Below are 14,849 nucleotides of genomic sequence, written 5' to 3' on the forward strand. Positions count from 1 at the left end.
ATTAATTTGCAAACTGGATACAGTTAACTTAGGCTTGAATAACCTCCCTCCCCCCCGCCACTGTTCCTCAGACATTCTTGTCAACTGCTGGAAATGGCCCACCTTGATCATCAATACAAAAGGTTTCCCCCTCCTCCCCCCGCTCTCCTGCTGGTAACAGCTCACCTTAAGTGATCACTCTCTTGTTACAGTGTGTATGGTAACACCCATTGTTTCATGTTCTCTGTGTATATAGATCTCCCCACTGTATTTTCCACTGAATGCATCCGATGAAGTGAGCTGTAGCTCATGAAAGCTTAAGCTCAAATAAATTGGTAAGTCTCTAAGGTGCCACAAGTACTCCTTTTCTTTTTGAGGATACAGACTAACACGGCTGCTACTCTGAATCCAGAGGGAACCAATTCCAGCCATTCCCTTCAGGGAAACGGTTCTCCCCACTCTCTGCATTTGATTTCTATAGCCAGGAAAGTTGCGTGGAAATAGCCTCGAAGGGTTAAAGCTGAAAGTCTCCGCAGAATTGTCCTATGTGCCTAAAGTGTTACTGTATAATTGTAGACCTGCCTTGAAATGGGAAGTCATCAGCCAGTGAGTTGTGTTGTTTTTTCTTTCTAGTGGGAGATTGGTTTTTGGCCCCAAAACATGCTATTTTTGTGATGATAAATTGAGGGGGTGGTATGTAGTTTGCAGATATGAGTGGCAATGATGTAAAAAATTTTAAGTGCATCAATGGCCTCGAATAAAACAAATCTCTGAGCAGATCGCTGAGTGACCTAGACCAGCGCTACTCAAAGTGGTGGTCCGTGGACCGGTGCCGCTCCACAAACAATCGGCAGCAATCGGTTGCATGCACATCGGGGGGGGGGGGGAATGCCGGTCCCCCACATCAGCTTGAGAAGCACAGACCTAGATCACTTTTAATATGGCCAAATTGATGTACACATGTCCAAGTGTTTGCTTGAGCTCAGCTTACCATGTCTATGGATGTAGGCCATACTTACAGAATGGGGGACTTTATCCACCACAACTCCCCCTTTTTGTGTTTAGTCACTGCTTCCCAAGATAATCAGCTGAACATAAGCTCCCAGTGTTTTCTTTAGCAGCATCAGCAGCAAGAACATTTTATACAAAAAGAAAAGGAGGACTTGTGGCACCTTAGAGACTAACCAATTTATTAGAGCATAAGCTTTCGTGAGCTACAGCTCACTTCCTCAGATGCATATCGTGGAAACTGCAGCAGGCTTTATATATACACAGAGAATATGAAACAATACCTATTCCCACCCCACTGTCCTGCTGGTAATAGCTTATCTAAAGTGATTTCCAGCACAAATCCAGGTTTTCTCACCCTCCACCCCCCCACACAAATTCACTCTCCTGCTGGTGATAGCCCATCCAAAGTGACAACTCTTTACACAATGTGCATGACAATCAAGCTGGGCTATTTCCTGCATAAATCCAGGTTCTCACATCCCCCCACCCCCATACACACACAAACTCACTCTCCTGCTGGTAATAGCTCATCCAAACTGACCACTCTTCAAGTTAAAATCCAAGTTAAACCAGAACATCTGGGGGGGGGGGGGTAGGAAAAAACAAGAGGAAACAGGCTACCTTGCATAATGACTTAGCCACTCCAAGTCTCTATTTAAGCCTAAATTAATAGTATCCAATTTGCAAATGAATTCCAATTCAGCAGTTTCTCGCTGGAGTCTGGATTTGAAGTTTTTTTGTTTTAAGATAGCGACCTTCATGTCTGTGATCGCGTGACCAGAGAGATTGAAGTGTTCTCCGACTGGTTTATGAATGTTACAATTCTTGACATCTGATTTGTGTCCATTTATTCTTTTACGTAGAGACTGTCCAGTTTGACCAATGTACATGGCAGAGGGGCATTGCTGGCACATGATGGCATATATCACATTGGTGGATGTGCAGGTGAACGAGCCTCTGATAGTGTGGCTGATGTTATTAGGCCCTGTGATGGTGTCCCCTGAATAGATATGTGGGCACAGTTGGCCACAGCAATGGTTCCCTCAACCCACCTAGCAATATTGTTAACCTATCCAACTATACTCTCAGCCCAGCAGAAGCAGCTGTTCTATCTCGGGGCCTCTCCTTCTGCCCCTCCACCCCCACGAACATGATACAGTTCTGTGGTGACCTAGAATCCTATTTTCGACGTCTCCGACTCAAGGAATATTTCCAAAATACCTCTGAACAGCATACTAATCCACAGAGGTCTCCCTACCAACACTACAGAAAGAGGGATTCTAGGTGGACTCCTCCTGAAGGTCGAAACAGCAGACTGGACTTCTACATAGAGTGCTTCCGCCGACGTGCACGGGCTGAAATTGTGGAAAAGCAGCATCACTTGCCCCATAACCTCAGCCATGCGGAACGCAATGCCATCCACAGCCTCAGAAACAACTCTGACATCATAATCAAAAAGGCTGACAAAGGAGGTGCTGTTGTCGTCATGAATAGGTCGGAATATGAACAAGAGGCTGCTCGGCAGCTCTCCAACACGAGTTTCTACAAGCCATTACCCTCTGATCCCACTGAGAGTTACCAAAAGCAACTACAGCATTTGCTCAAGAAACTTCCTGAAAAAGCACAAGATCAAATCCGCACAGACACACCCCTGGAACCCCGACCTGGGATATTCTATGTACTACCCAAGATCCATAAACCTGGAAATCCTGGGCGCCCCATCATCTCAGGCATTGGCACCCTGACAGCAGGATTGTCTGGCTATGTAGACTCCCTCCTCAGGCCCTACGCTACCAGCACTCCCAGCTACCTTCGAGACACCACTGACTTCCTGAGGAAACTACAATCCATCGGTGATCTTCCTGATAACACCATCCTGGCCACTATGGATGTAGAAGCCCTCTACACCAACATTCCACACAAAGATGGACTACAAGCCGTCAAGAACACTATCCCCGATAATGTCACGGCTAACCTGGTGGCTGAACTTTGTGACTTTGTCCTTACCCATAACTACTTCACATTTGGGGACAATGTATACCTTCAGATCAGCGGCACTGCTATGGGTACCCGCATGGCCCCACAGTATGCCAACATTTTTATGGCTGATTTAGAACAACGCTTCCTCAGCTCTCGTCCCCTAAAGCCCCTACTCTACTTGCGCTATATTGATGACATCTTCATCATCTGGACCCATGGAAAAGAAGCCCTTGAGGAATTCCACCATGATTTCAACAATTTCCATCCCACCACCAACCTCAGCCTGGTCCAGTCCACACAAGAGATCCACTTCCTGGACACTACAGTGCTAATAAACAATGGTCACATAAACACCACCCTATACCGGAAACCTACTGACCGCTATTCCTACCTGCATGCCTCCAGCTTTCACCCTGACCACACCACACGATCCATCGTCTACAGCCAAGCTCTGCGATACAACCGCATTTGCTCCAACCCCTCAGACAGAGACAAACACCTACAAGATCTCTGTCAAGCTTTCTTACAACTACAATACCCACCTGCAGAAGTAAAGAAACAGATTGATAGAGCCAGAAGAGTTCCCAGAAGTTACCTACTACAGGACAGGCCTAACAAAGAAAATAACAGAACGCCACTAGCCGTCACCTTCAGCCCCCAACTAAAACCCCTCCAACGCATTATTAAGGATCTACAACCTATCCTAAAGGATGACCCAACACTCTCCCAAATCTTGGGAGACAGGCCAGTCCTTGCCTACAGACAGCCCCGCAACCTGAAGCAAATACTCACCAACAACCACATATCACACAACAGAACCACTAACCCAGGAACTTATCCTTGCAACAAAGCCCGTTGCCAACTGTGCCCACATATCTATTCAGGGGACACCATCACAGGGCCTAATAACATCAGCCACACTATCAGAGGCTCGTTCACCTGCACATCCACCAATGTGATATATGCCATCATGTGCCAGCAATGCCCCTCTGCCATGTACATTGGTCAAACTGGACAGTCTCTACGTAAAAGAATAAATGGACACAAATCAGATGTCAAGAATTGTAACATTCATAAACCAGTCGGAGAACACTTCAATCTCTCTGGTCACGCGATCACAGACATGAAGGTCGCTATCTTAAAACAAAAAAACTTCAAATCCAGACTCCAGCGAGAAACTGCTGAATTGGAATTCATTTGCAAATTGGATACTATTAATTTAGGCTTAAATAGAGACTTGGAGTGGCTAAGTCATTATGCAAGGTAGCCTGTTTCCTCTTGTTTTTTCCTACCCCCCCCCCCCCCAGATGTTCTGGTTTAACTTGGATTTTAACTTGAAGAGTGGTCAGTTTGGATGAGCTATTACCAGCAGGAGAGTGAGTTTGTGTGTGTATGGGGGTGGGGGGATGTGAGAACCTGGATTTATGCAGGAAATAGCCCAGCTTGATTGTCATGCACATTGTGTAAAGAGTTGTCACTTTGGATGGGCTATCACCAGCAGGAGAGTGAATTTGTGTGGGGGGGTGGAGGGTGAGAAAACCTGGATTTGTGCTGGAAATCACTTTAGATAAGCTATTACCAGCAGGACAGTGGGGTGGGAATAGGTATTGTTTCATATTCTCTGTGTATATATAAAGCCTGCTGCAGTTTCCACGATATGCATCTGAGGAAGTGAGCTGTAGCTCACGAAAGCTTATGCTCTAATAAATTGGTTAGTCTCTAAGGTGCCCCAAGTCCTCCTTTTCTTTTTGCGAATACAGACTAACACGGCTGCTACTCTGAAACCTGTCATTTTATACAAAAGGACAGTTCCAACAGCTCTAATACCTTGTACAAGAGAAGTGTGGTTTTTAGCCCAACACAATGAACAGCTGTTACTTTGGTGGGGGGAAAAGTCTGTCAAAGATGAGGGTTTTCCTTGAAACTTATAAAAATAAGACTCAAGCATTTAAAACATTATCTTCTCTAACAATCCTTAGTTTCCTTGGTCTAGGTAGTTTGTAGATGGTTAAGAAGGGAAAACAGAAGGTAAGTACCGGTAATTAATAAAATGGTACTCAGTAAATAAAAAGCAAGTTAACATGCCATAAGACTGAGGTCTCAGTGGTATACAGTTTGCCTCTTTGAGTAACCAACACCAAATTTTGTTGTTAACCCAATCACTGTCCAATGTTAATATTAAACACCTTTTGTACTGTTATACCTTTGGATGGTGTTGTAACTTTGACGAGCCCATAGATTGATGTATAGGCCCAAACAAATAAATATTTTGTTCCATCTAGTAATGGCTGGAAGTTGAATTGAGATAAACGCAGCCTGGAAAAAAGGTGTAAATTTGTAACAGTGAGGGTAATTCACCGCTGCAACAATTTATCAAGTGGTGGTGTGACGGATTCTCCATCACCGGCAAGTTTTAAAGTCCACTCTTGGTTTTTGAGATTTGATCTGGCATAAGGAATTGTTCTGGGGACATTCTACAGCCAATGTTATACAGGAGATCAGACTACATGATCACAATGGTCCCTTCTGGCCTTGGAATCTATGAATTATGCACATACATGTGTGTCTGCCCTCCCCCCCCCCCCCCAATCTCTCAAAGCGTCTCCTGCTCCTACAATTATTGGAGGAATGACCATGCACTGCTGGACAACAGTACCTCAGACAGACGGGGGGTGGGGGTCTCCTTTTAACCTGATTACATAGGTCCCTGCCTGGCTTGCTGTGAAGAATTCAGCAGATAACCAAGTACAGACCGTTCCAGGGACAAAACCACAGCTCCATGGCGCTTTGCCCCAGGTACAGAGAATATAACATACCTGTTCGGAGGGTGAGGGGGAAGAGCTGCGGTTTCCATACCTTGTTGCTCGTTATAGTGACCCAGATTTTACCAAGTTCTCTCCCCACTTGTTTTTCTCTTCAGTAAGGTGAAGGTGAGCAGTAGGGTTATCACTTTTTTTTTTCTTTGTTAGCCCCTTTACCAATACAGTGAGCCATATGCGCAGCTGAAGCCATGTAGATTGCGCTGGAATGTCTCCTCCTGAGTTGTTCAGCCTTATCGGATCAGCTTCTTCTAGCATGGGGGGTGCCTGCACTTCTTTGACATCAGCAAAGGGATTTGTCATTGGTTGTTAAACTTTAACTTACTACCCTCACTGAACAGGCCTTTCCAGTTGGGAGTCTGCATGCCCCGCCTATGTACGGGAACTAAATCAAAGTAGTATTTTCTGTGCTTTCTTTTGCATTTGTAGAGGTAATAGCTTTTCCTCTTAGGAACCGCTGTTAAAGCAGCCCCAGTATGTTTCACAAGGAATGTCACGTGCTGGATGTTTGTTTTAATCTAAGAACTGGCTTTGTGGTTGCAGGGGGATTTTTTGTGATTTCAGTCCTTCACTACTCGTGAATAATCCCTGCCCATCTCTTTTAGGTCTGATACAACAATTGTTTTCCTCCCTCTTCTCAAAGATCAGCTGATGTATTTTAACTTTTGCCCACTTCTCTACACATGCAGGTTCTGCTAGCAGCAATGCTGTGATGCTAAAAAAGGAATTTATTCTGAATTGGACAAAGCAGGACACCCTTTGAGTAACTTCCCTACCTTACCGTAACTGGAGCTCTTTGAGATGTATGGCCTCTCTCAGTATTTCACAAGCTGCCCTCCTTCCCTTCTGCTTCAGATCTTGGCAAGATTTGTGATAGAGACAGGGCTTACCAGGGGTGGGGCAGATCAACTCAATGCAGAGCGTGAGGGGGCACGGACTGGACAGGGCGCAAGCATGGACCAACGGATGCCGCTTGCGAGAATTCTTGTCTCGGGCATGCATACCCACGCAGGAATACGCAGAGCGACCAGCACTCCAAGAAGGGGAACTTTACACAGGGACGAGCACTGAAAGAACTCCAGTTCTTTCCTTACTGTATATTCCAGTGTGGGTGACTAGCAGAACTCACTATCTCTTCCTCAGTAAGGATGCTGACGGGATTGCTGCTTGTAGAACCATCGCTCCAAAGGATGCCGCGGCAGAGAAGCGTCGGACCCATGGCGTAATGTCTTGTGAACGTGTGGATGGAACTCCACGTTTGCTTGGTATTTAGAGGGCAGCAACCTCTGAAAGCGATGCTACTGAGGCAGTTTGTGCCCTTGTGGACTGTGCCCTTGCCCCGTGTGGAGGAGGAAGCTGTGCCAAACTGAAACGGAGGCTTTCTTCTCTATGGAATCCCTGTCTGGGATAGAGACTGCACCTGCGACGTGTTCAGCCCTGGTTAAGATTGGTTTGGCAAATGGGGTCACGTGGGTGCATGCCACTAATTGACCCAACAGCATCGGGAAGGAACAAACTATTGTTTGAGGGCTGAGATGGCTTTGGACACTGAGGTTCCTCAAGGGTAGAAACCTGTCTGGCGGTAAGTATGGTTTGTCCATGGTCCAGTCCAGAGCTGCTCCAAAGAACACGCTGTTAGCTTACCGGACGCACACTAGAGTGACACTGAGGCCCCAAGGACTGGCACAGGCTCAGCAGGGTGCTCGCTGCCATCTGTTCTTGGTGGGACTGGCTCTTGAGGAGCCAGCTGTAACTCACATGTATTTCCCTACCTTGATAATTGTTGTGAATATCCCCAGGGGAATTGCTCAACCTTGCCTGGGGACTTACTCAGCAATGCCCCCACGACATGCCTGGACTTCTGTTTTATACCCTCAGTCCACATGCTTGGAGAACACAACACAATGGCCACATGCTGGGCCTTTCTCCCGCCCCCCTCTGCTGCAAGCAAGACAGATGCTCCGAAGAAGACCGAAGACTCCAACAGCGGAGCCAAAACACAGGTTTGTCCCTTCAACCGGGGCCAAAGGACTGCCATAGTGGGGGGTGTGTGTGAGAAAAACTGACTTTTTGCTTAATTTGAAATCTAAGTGCATCTAAGACGGGGTTAAACTAGATGTTGCCCAGTCTAATGGTGCTTGAGCGTTTAGACTACCACATACTTACTTCAGGCAAAGGGTTAAAAGAACATATAAACACGCAAACAGTAAACACACCGGTAAAAACTTTACTACAAAAGATCAGTACCAAAGATTGTGACAGGCTGGCCCCCCCCTCGGGCGTCCCCTGGGGTGCCAGGAGGCCACAGTGAGGGGACCCAGGCTGGCGGATTAGTCTTTTACCCAGTGGTGCTGGGCTAGGCTCCCCAGCGTTTTCCAGCCAAGCACATAGACAGGGCCACACCCAGCTGCACAGAGTGCCAGACATCTGCTCTGGGAAGGCTCAGCTTAAAGGGCTTGCCACAGCACCCAGGTGCTGCTCTCCCCCCTCAGAGTACAAACCGACAATGTATATGAAATTCACCTCTTCCCTCAATGCGGAAGAGGGTCCGCACAACTTCACTCCCACTGCCCCCTGTTAGGAGGAATTTAACCTGGACTGTAATTTACATGTGATTTCTGTTTGTATTAGTAAAGTAAGGTGTGTTTATTTCTGCCCTATAAGAAAGTGTATTAAGCTTAATAATCTGTTTTAAATTGCCTTGTTCTAAGAAAATGAGTTGGCTTGCTCTGTCTGCTAACTGGTTTTTAGAACCACATTCAGGGTGGGAACTTGCATGTGATCTTCTTCAGACTTCCCCCAGTTCAGACTTTGCTGGAACCAGGTTGGAAGGGTAAGAAAGAACTGAAAACAACTTTCATCTTGGGTCAGGTCACGGGAGAACTGATGACCTGGATTACCTCATTCCCCACCCTGAAATAGACCTCCCCCCCCCCTTCCAGGAGTCTTGTTTCCTAATGTAAATCCTACCTGTTTTCCACAAGAGGCTAAGTACAGAATGCAAGATGGGTTCCAGTATCGGGTGACATGGTCACATGCCTCTGTAGGCCCACTGTAAAAGACCTTGTCTCTTGGTGATTGGCCATTAACGCTGTCTGGCTTTTTCATTGTTGTACCTGAAGTGTTACAATCATATTCTAACTTCAGATACAGAAATAGTCAAATTACAGACATACAAGTTGGCTCATATACTAGATATGTTACTTTGTGAGAGAGTTCTGAAAATAGCAGGGGCCTCACCCATAGGAATATTATCTTTCTGCAAGATGGATATGATTTCCTGAATGTGATGTCATTCCAGAGTATGCAAACCTGAGCAAAGTATCATTAGAGAGAGAGTTTGGAAAGTTTGAGATGATTGGATATACACCAGCCTTCATCAATGGAAATAATAAATTTGCACTGCTTATCTTTGTGACATGTCATACTAATTGGTTCACCGCTTTGTCTTGAACAGCACAAGATGGTACGTTCCTGAGGTAGAGAGCCGGGAGCTGGAGGGATTTGGGTGGTGCCTTTTCTCCGTGTGATTCATAAGTAAGTGGCTATGGGAGCATTCATGTGATCTAGCAGGGTGCGGGGCTCCACATGCGGTTGTGCTGAGCGATCACAGCGCCTCGAGGGGCTTGCTGCTTGTCTCTCGCCTGGGCTGTCTCTCAATGCTTTGCTTGTGAGTTAAGGGGGCACAGCGGTCCCACAGTCCCAGGCTGCATCCTGGGGATCCTGTCACAAGGGGTACTCACTGGGAAGATCCATGGGGAAGGGGAGGCAAGGTTTGACACCTGGCCCTGTTGGGATAAGGGCCTTATAGTTAGGGGAGAGGGGAGGTTTCTTCCCCCTGACACATAGACTTTAGTTTAAGCAAAAACTGAACATATGTAGCTAATTCCATATTTTACAGGTAAATGTTGAGTGGAAGAAGAAATACAGAGTCTGCAAATAGTAGATGAGGAAAAGACATACTAATAGGAGGATTCCATTCCAAAGGAGGAGGAATTTCCAGTCCTGGGTGGATGGAGCACATGTGTACCACAGTGATGACTCGTAACTTGGTCAGTTCTTCGCGTGCTGGTTGAGTAAACGTGCCATAAGGCACGGTAATGGAATTAAAGGAGCTGGGTCCAATTCACAATAAACAGCAATTTGCTAGAAAAGATTAAATTCCATCCTGTACAAAGCCAGGCCCTAAATTCAGACCTACGTGCAGCATGTAAATCTCAAGAAGGGCAATTCTCATCCCTCAATAAGCAAACACGTGCACGAAATTTCAGTCTACCAAGAGCTTGCACCGCCACCGCTCTTCTTTTGGGGCCTGTTGTTTTTCTTTTCAGTTGCGAGTGCGGTGGGGGCCTCCCCATAGCGATCGTTCAATTCCGTACTCCTGGTGCACTAAACAAAGAATCTGAAGAGTTTCACAGCACAAAGGCCATACCCACACACATGCAGTCGCGTTTCTGTTCTTCACCCCCTGTATTGTGACTGTTTGTCATTATACCCATCTCAAACTAGTGCTTGTTCCTAACAGTATACTCGGACACATTTACTGTCAGTCAGTCTACACCACAAGCCACTGCTGCAAAGAATGCAACAGAAGTAGATGTCGATTACCTCACTTTGTGTTTAATTGTGCCTCCTTGCACTGGAAGTTCCATGGTGCATGTTACTGTAGGGTGTATCCTGCATTTAGAAGAAGTCTCTATGGGGGTATGGTTACCGGATGCTGCAGGCTACTGACTGAGTTTATGTATGTGTATTCTTTGAGAGCCTGAATGTGTGATCAGATGAGAAAATGTTTGCATTGGTGCATCATCATGGTCGACAATCACAAATGTGTATGTATGCAATGGTGTTCTGCGTGCACTTTTGTGCACCTTATGTATCATAGGGTGTGACTAAATATGTGTTCAATCCAGTGGACAGATCTGGCTGCTTGCAGATGCTAACACACATACAGATACAACTGTTTTACAGAGTTAAGTAGTTTGATAACGTATGAATTTTTGCCACTCACATGGACAGGCATTGAGTGCTGCTGAGTGCTATATATGTGCATTCCTGTATATGTCAAGCACATCAGACAAAGTCAGAGACCTATTTAGACATACAAAAAAAGTCTAAACACACAAGTGCTTGTCATTGGTACATCTCATAAGATTGTAGAGATTCAGTTGTAGAGAATGTGTAGAGATTGTGTGTTTTGTTCGTTTGTTGATCAAAGTAACCACATGGTACAAATGAGATCTCTACACATTGTACATTTATGAATGGTGTTTATTTGTTGGAAAAATAATTAGTTGTGAGCTTGTAGCACATGCTTGTTTGTTTGAGATCTAACAGATGGTATCTTCAAACATACAGATTGTGTAATAACATATGAAATTGGAACAAAGTGTGGTATTTATGAACTAAATAATTACGGATTAAAACTTGTTCTGCAGTGAAATTATTGTATTGGATCTTAAATGTTTTCATTTCTAACAGACTTAGTTTAATAAGTAAACTAACTTTTTGTCACAAGGATGTTTATTACACCATTTGTGTTTCTTGTTCTTTAGATAACTACACTGAGTTTAGAGGAACTAAGATTTGATGTTATCAGACTAGAGGATTGAGGTAGTAGAAATTAATACTTTTTGTTAATTTCTAACATTAGTTCATAAAATCTAATCAGGGTGGTTCAACCTTAGTCATGTGGGTGTTTCAGTGTAATGGAAACATGATGGTTGGAGATGAGATGTTCTCTAGTGTTTAGTTTTCAGAATATTCTCAAGTGTTTAGTGTTGAAATTTCAACACTAACTGATTAACTGGTTGATAACATGGTTGATAACAATCTAGTGTTGATCAAAGTCTGCATATGTTTTGTTTCTTAAATCTACGGTTTTTCACTCTACATCATTCTTGAGAGAGAGAGTCTATGTCTGATCTTTAATCTCAGAAGTAAAACTGTTAATTCATATGTTTTAGATGGATGAGTTAGTTAACAGTAAATCCAGGTAATATTACATCACCCTACATTGATTGAGATCACACTTGAGAACTAAAACTGATTACAACTAGATCACCCTACTTAAATATAGCAATATTACCTGATGTTTCATGTTTGTCACCTGATAAAATAAACAATCTTGTTTTCAGTAAGATCCTAGAATATCAACTAAAACATTTTGACTGATGTTTTGTCTCATGATACGATTGATTCTTTCCTTGTCAGCTGTTAAAAATAGTTCATCTTATTGATCAAAACTTTGTACCTCACAGATCTGTATATTAAGTGTTGATCTGTTGAACTTATCAAAGCACCTCAATCTCAGGAAATACAGTGTTCAGATACTGATAAATTTGCTCACTAATCCTCAACTTTGATATGGAGATTGTTAAACACACAAACCACTTCAGATGCAATGTTACAACAACAACAGTCTCAACTAGAGTTTAAGGGTATTGATCCAATAAGCTTTTGTGGGTAAAAGTTATTTTGTGTTACTACCAGTAGTTAACTGAGTCCAGTGGCACCTTGGGCATGTGTTGATTCATTAAATACTGATAATGTGTTTATGTATTTATTAGAATAAACATTTTTAAACATCAGGATCTAGGATGTTACCAGTCATCAGAATCTATGGACAGTGTTTTTCTAGAGAATCTAGGATGTCTGTTCCCTATAAATACTGATTATGATAATAAACTCCATATGATGATTTAGTTTTCACACAAACTCTTTTCCAAAGAGTTAATTGTTCATGTTTGAATTTGGCTGAACTCAACAAACTTGTTATCCCAACTAAAACAAAGTGCACTATAGTTTTGTAAAAGATTGTCAAAGATTAAATCTAGATGTTCTTGTAGTTATCATTAGAGTCATGTGCATTAGTCTCTTGGATATATCCATCTATCTTCTGAAGATTGATATATCCATGTCTCAGTTTTAAATTGGTATACCAACTTGAATGTTGATTTCATGATACTAATCTGGAAAGTAACTATATCACTTGTCATAAGATTTGACACTAAAACAGTGTCAAGAGTCTTGTTGAGGAGTATGCTTACCACTTCTGTGTCTTCAAAGCATTTGTAAGATTCTTTTAGTTTAAACAATAGTAAACAAAGGATAGGATATCTTGGTAACATGGTTTTGCTAAAGATGTTTACTATCATCCCTTTACATACTTCTGTCATAGTTTATGCTTGAGTAGCAGCATTCAGTGTCTACATTTATAGGACAGGGTTGACTGGGTTTTAATAGTTTAATCTAAACTATTTGGCTTGTATTTGTTTTTAAAAACAAGTAACTACAAACTCTCTCAAAAACTGAGTCACTGTGTGACCTGAATAAGTTGTCTAGTCACTAAGGTTTTATATTACTTAGTCATAGTTAAATCTCAAAACTGAAACAAATATTGTTACCTGTCAGATAAGAAGTAGAAATGTTACACTCACCTAGTGAGTCAGTAGGGATCAAAATGTTTTGAAAACATTTTGATCACTTAAATTTGGAATTAAGCAGTGAGAGATCCAGTTTTAGATTAGTATTCAGATAGTGTTACTTATGATTGTACCTGTACACTAGAGAATCTCAGATATGTTGAGATTCGTCTGTTCAGAGTTCTTAATCAAATCATCTTGATATTCTTACTACAATTGCAGTTTACATCCAAACAACTGAAGATGATAAAGGTTTGGGTAATATGAGATGTTTAAGTTACTTTACACTCTGATTCCAGAGTAGATATCAATTTGGATGAGGTGTAGATGGAATCTTGTAAACATTTGAGAGTTTGTTTTGAGAAATACAGTTGGTACTGACACAAACAAGTTGTACGATTTCTAACAAATACTTTATAGTATAGTTTAGGATTCTACTTGTTGAATTTGAAGTAATCAAAGTTGAACTGATCATCCAGTAGTAATTTAGTTTTCAACTGATTTGTCATAAAGTACAGCACAAGATTGGTACATGAATCAAAGATATTGGTAGTACCTTTTATTCTTGTAGGAGCTAACTGTATAGTTAATAAAAGGGTGACCATAAAGATTGTTCTGGTTGGTCCCTGCCTTAGACTTTTTGTAGGATAAAACATTTACAATCTTTGTTTTAGCAAAAGTTGTATGGATTATTTCTGTGGTGACTTTTAAAAGTCTTATATACTCAGAGGTTTCCTATAACTTAGGATTGTGTCTTGTGAACTAAGTAAGAAAGACGGACACTCAATTAAATAAATTGGGGCTTCAGGCCCTCAACATTTCTCTATGTATTCTGTATACCTTTTTGAAGGTTTCTGTGAGAGATTGTTTGTTTGTTTGTGAAGGCTTTCACTTTTCCTGATGCATGCATTCCATGTTTTGTAACATGGGTGTTACAGCCAAAAAATGGGTGTTCTGGCTCAAACTACTCAAGGAGTTCAGTGTTTTGTTCATTCAATGGAGTTTAGATAAAAACACTATACAGATTTACTTAATGTATGTGTGAATAAAAGTTTCTATACTAAACAACTGATTTAGATATCTACAATTTTATAGGTTTAACCAGGAAACTCCTTGTTTTAGACGTCTAAAAGACAAATTTAGAGTAGTGTACAAAAACAAACTCAAACAAACTAACAGATTAGTTATATGAATGTACAGTTAGTTGGAAAAGAATAAAAACTGTTAAGACTTAGTGTAAACAGATTCAGTACTGTTTACACATCTTGTTAGTTTGTTTAGGTGAGTACAGAAATGTTTCACCCTTTGAGTTGTTTGAATAAACTTGATAAGATGTTTAAATCTAGTTAAACAATTTCATTAGAGTTCATTGTTTCATAGAGTTCTCTTGTGTAACTTATCAAACTACAAAAGGGAAACTGAGTTTGTATCAAAGATTTGTTAACCAGATTCTCAGAGTTGTAAGTTTCATATTAATCTAGTTTTACCTAGTTTCTAACTACAGTGATTAATTTGGTTTGTAGCATTACTTTAACTGAAAGCAGTTTTGTAATTTGTAAGTTTACATGCTTTGTAAGGTTTATACTCCAAGCATTTGTACATGAAATGATTAAAAAGTTCATAGTTTGTTAGCTTA

At 42.2% G+C, this 14,849-nt stretch overlaps 1 protein-coding gene and 1 long non-coding RNA gene across 8 annotated transcripts in view; one reads left to right on the top strand and one right to left on the bottom strand.

Annotated features, from left to right (window-relative positions):
• The window catches only part of LOC311513339, a 77,820-nt gene that overhangs the window by 53,261 nt on the left and 9,710 nt on the right, over positions 1–14,849 (top strand). The window contains exons 2-4 of the long non-coding RNA XR_014709707.1: positions 6,479–7,371; positions 9,247–9,326; positions 9,691–9,841. This is a non-coding gene — a long non-coding RNA (uncharacterized lncRNA). The remainder of the gene's footprint in view (positions 1–6,478; positions 7,372–9,246; positions 9,327–9,690; positions 9,842–14,849) is intronic.
• The window catches only part of IDO1 (indoleamine 2,3-dioxygenase 1), a 43,579-nt gene that overhangs the window by 19,059 nt on the left and 9,671 nt on the right, over positions 1–14,849 (bottom strand). For 2 of the 7 annotated variants that reach the window (XM_084615078.1, XM_084615081.1), the window contains exon 1: positions 5,827–6,042. The exons of 3 other annotated variants lie outside the window; for them this stretch is intronic. The gene's annotated coding sequence lies outside the window, so the exon portion shown is untranslated. Of the gene's footprint in view, positions 1–5,786; positions 6,043–14,849 lie in introns of those variants that run through there. 2 more of the 7 variants (XM_084615077.1, XM_084615080.1) reach the window with 1 other exon arrangement.

This window comes from Lepidochelys olivacea (assembly GCF_965140295.1).
Source record: "Lepidochelys olivacea isolate rLepOli2 genome assembly, chromosome: 26".
NCBI classification, from domain to species: domain Eukaryota; kingdom Metazoa; phylum Chordata; order Testudines; family Cheloniidae; genus Lepidochelys; species Lepidochelys olivacea.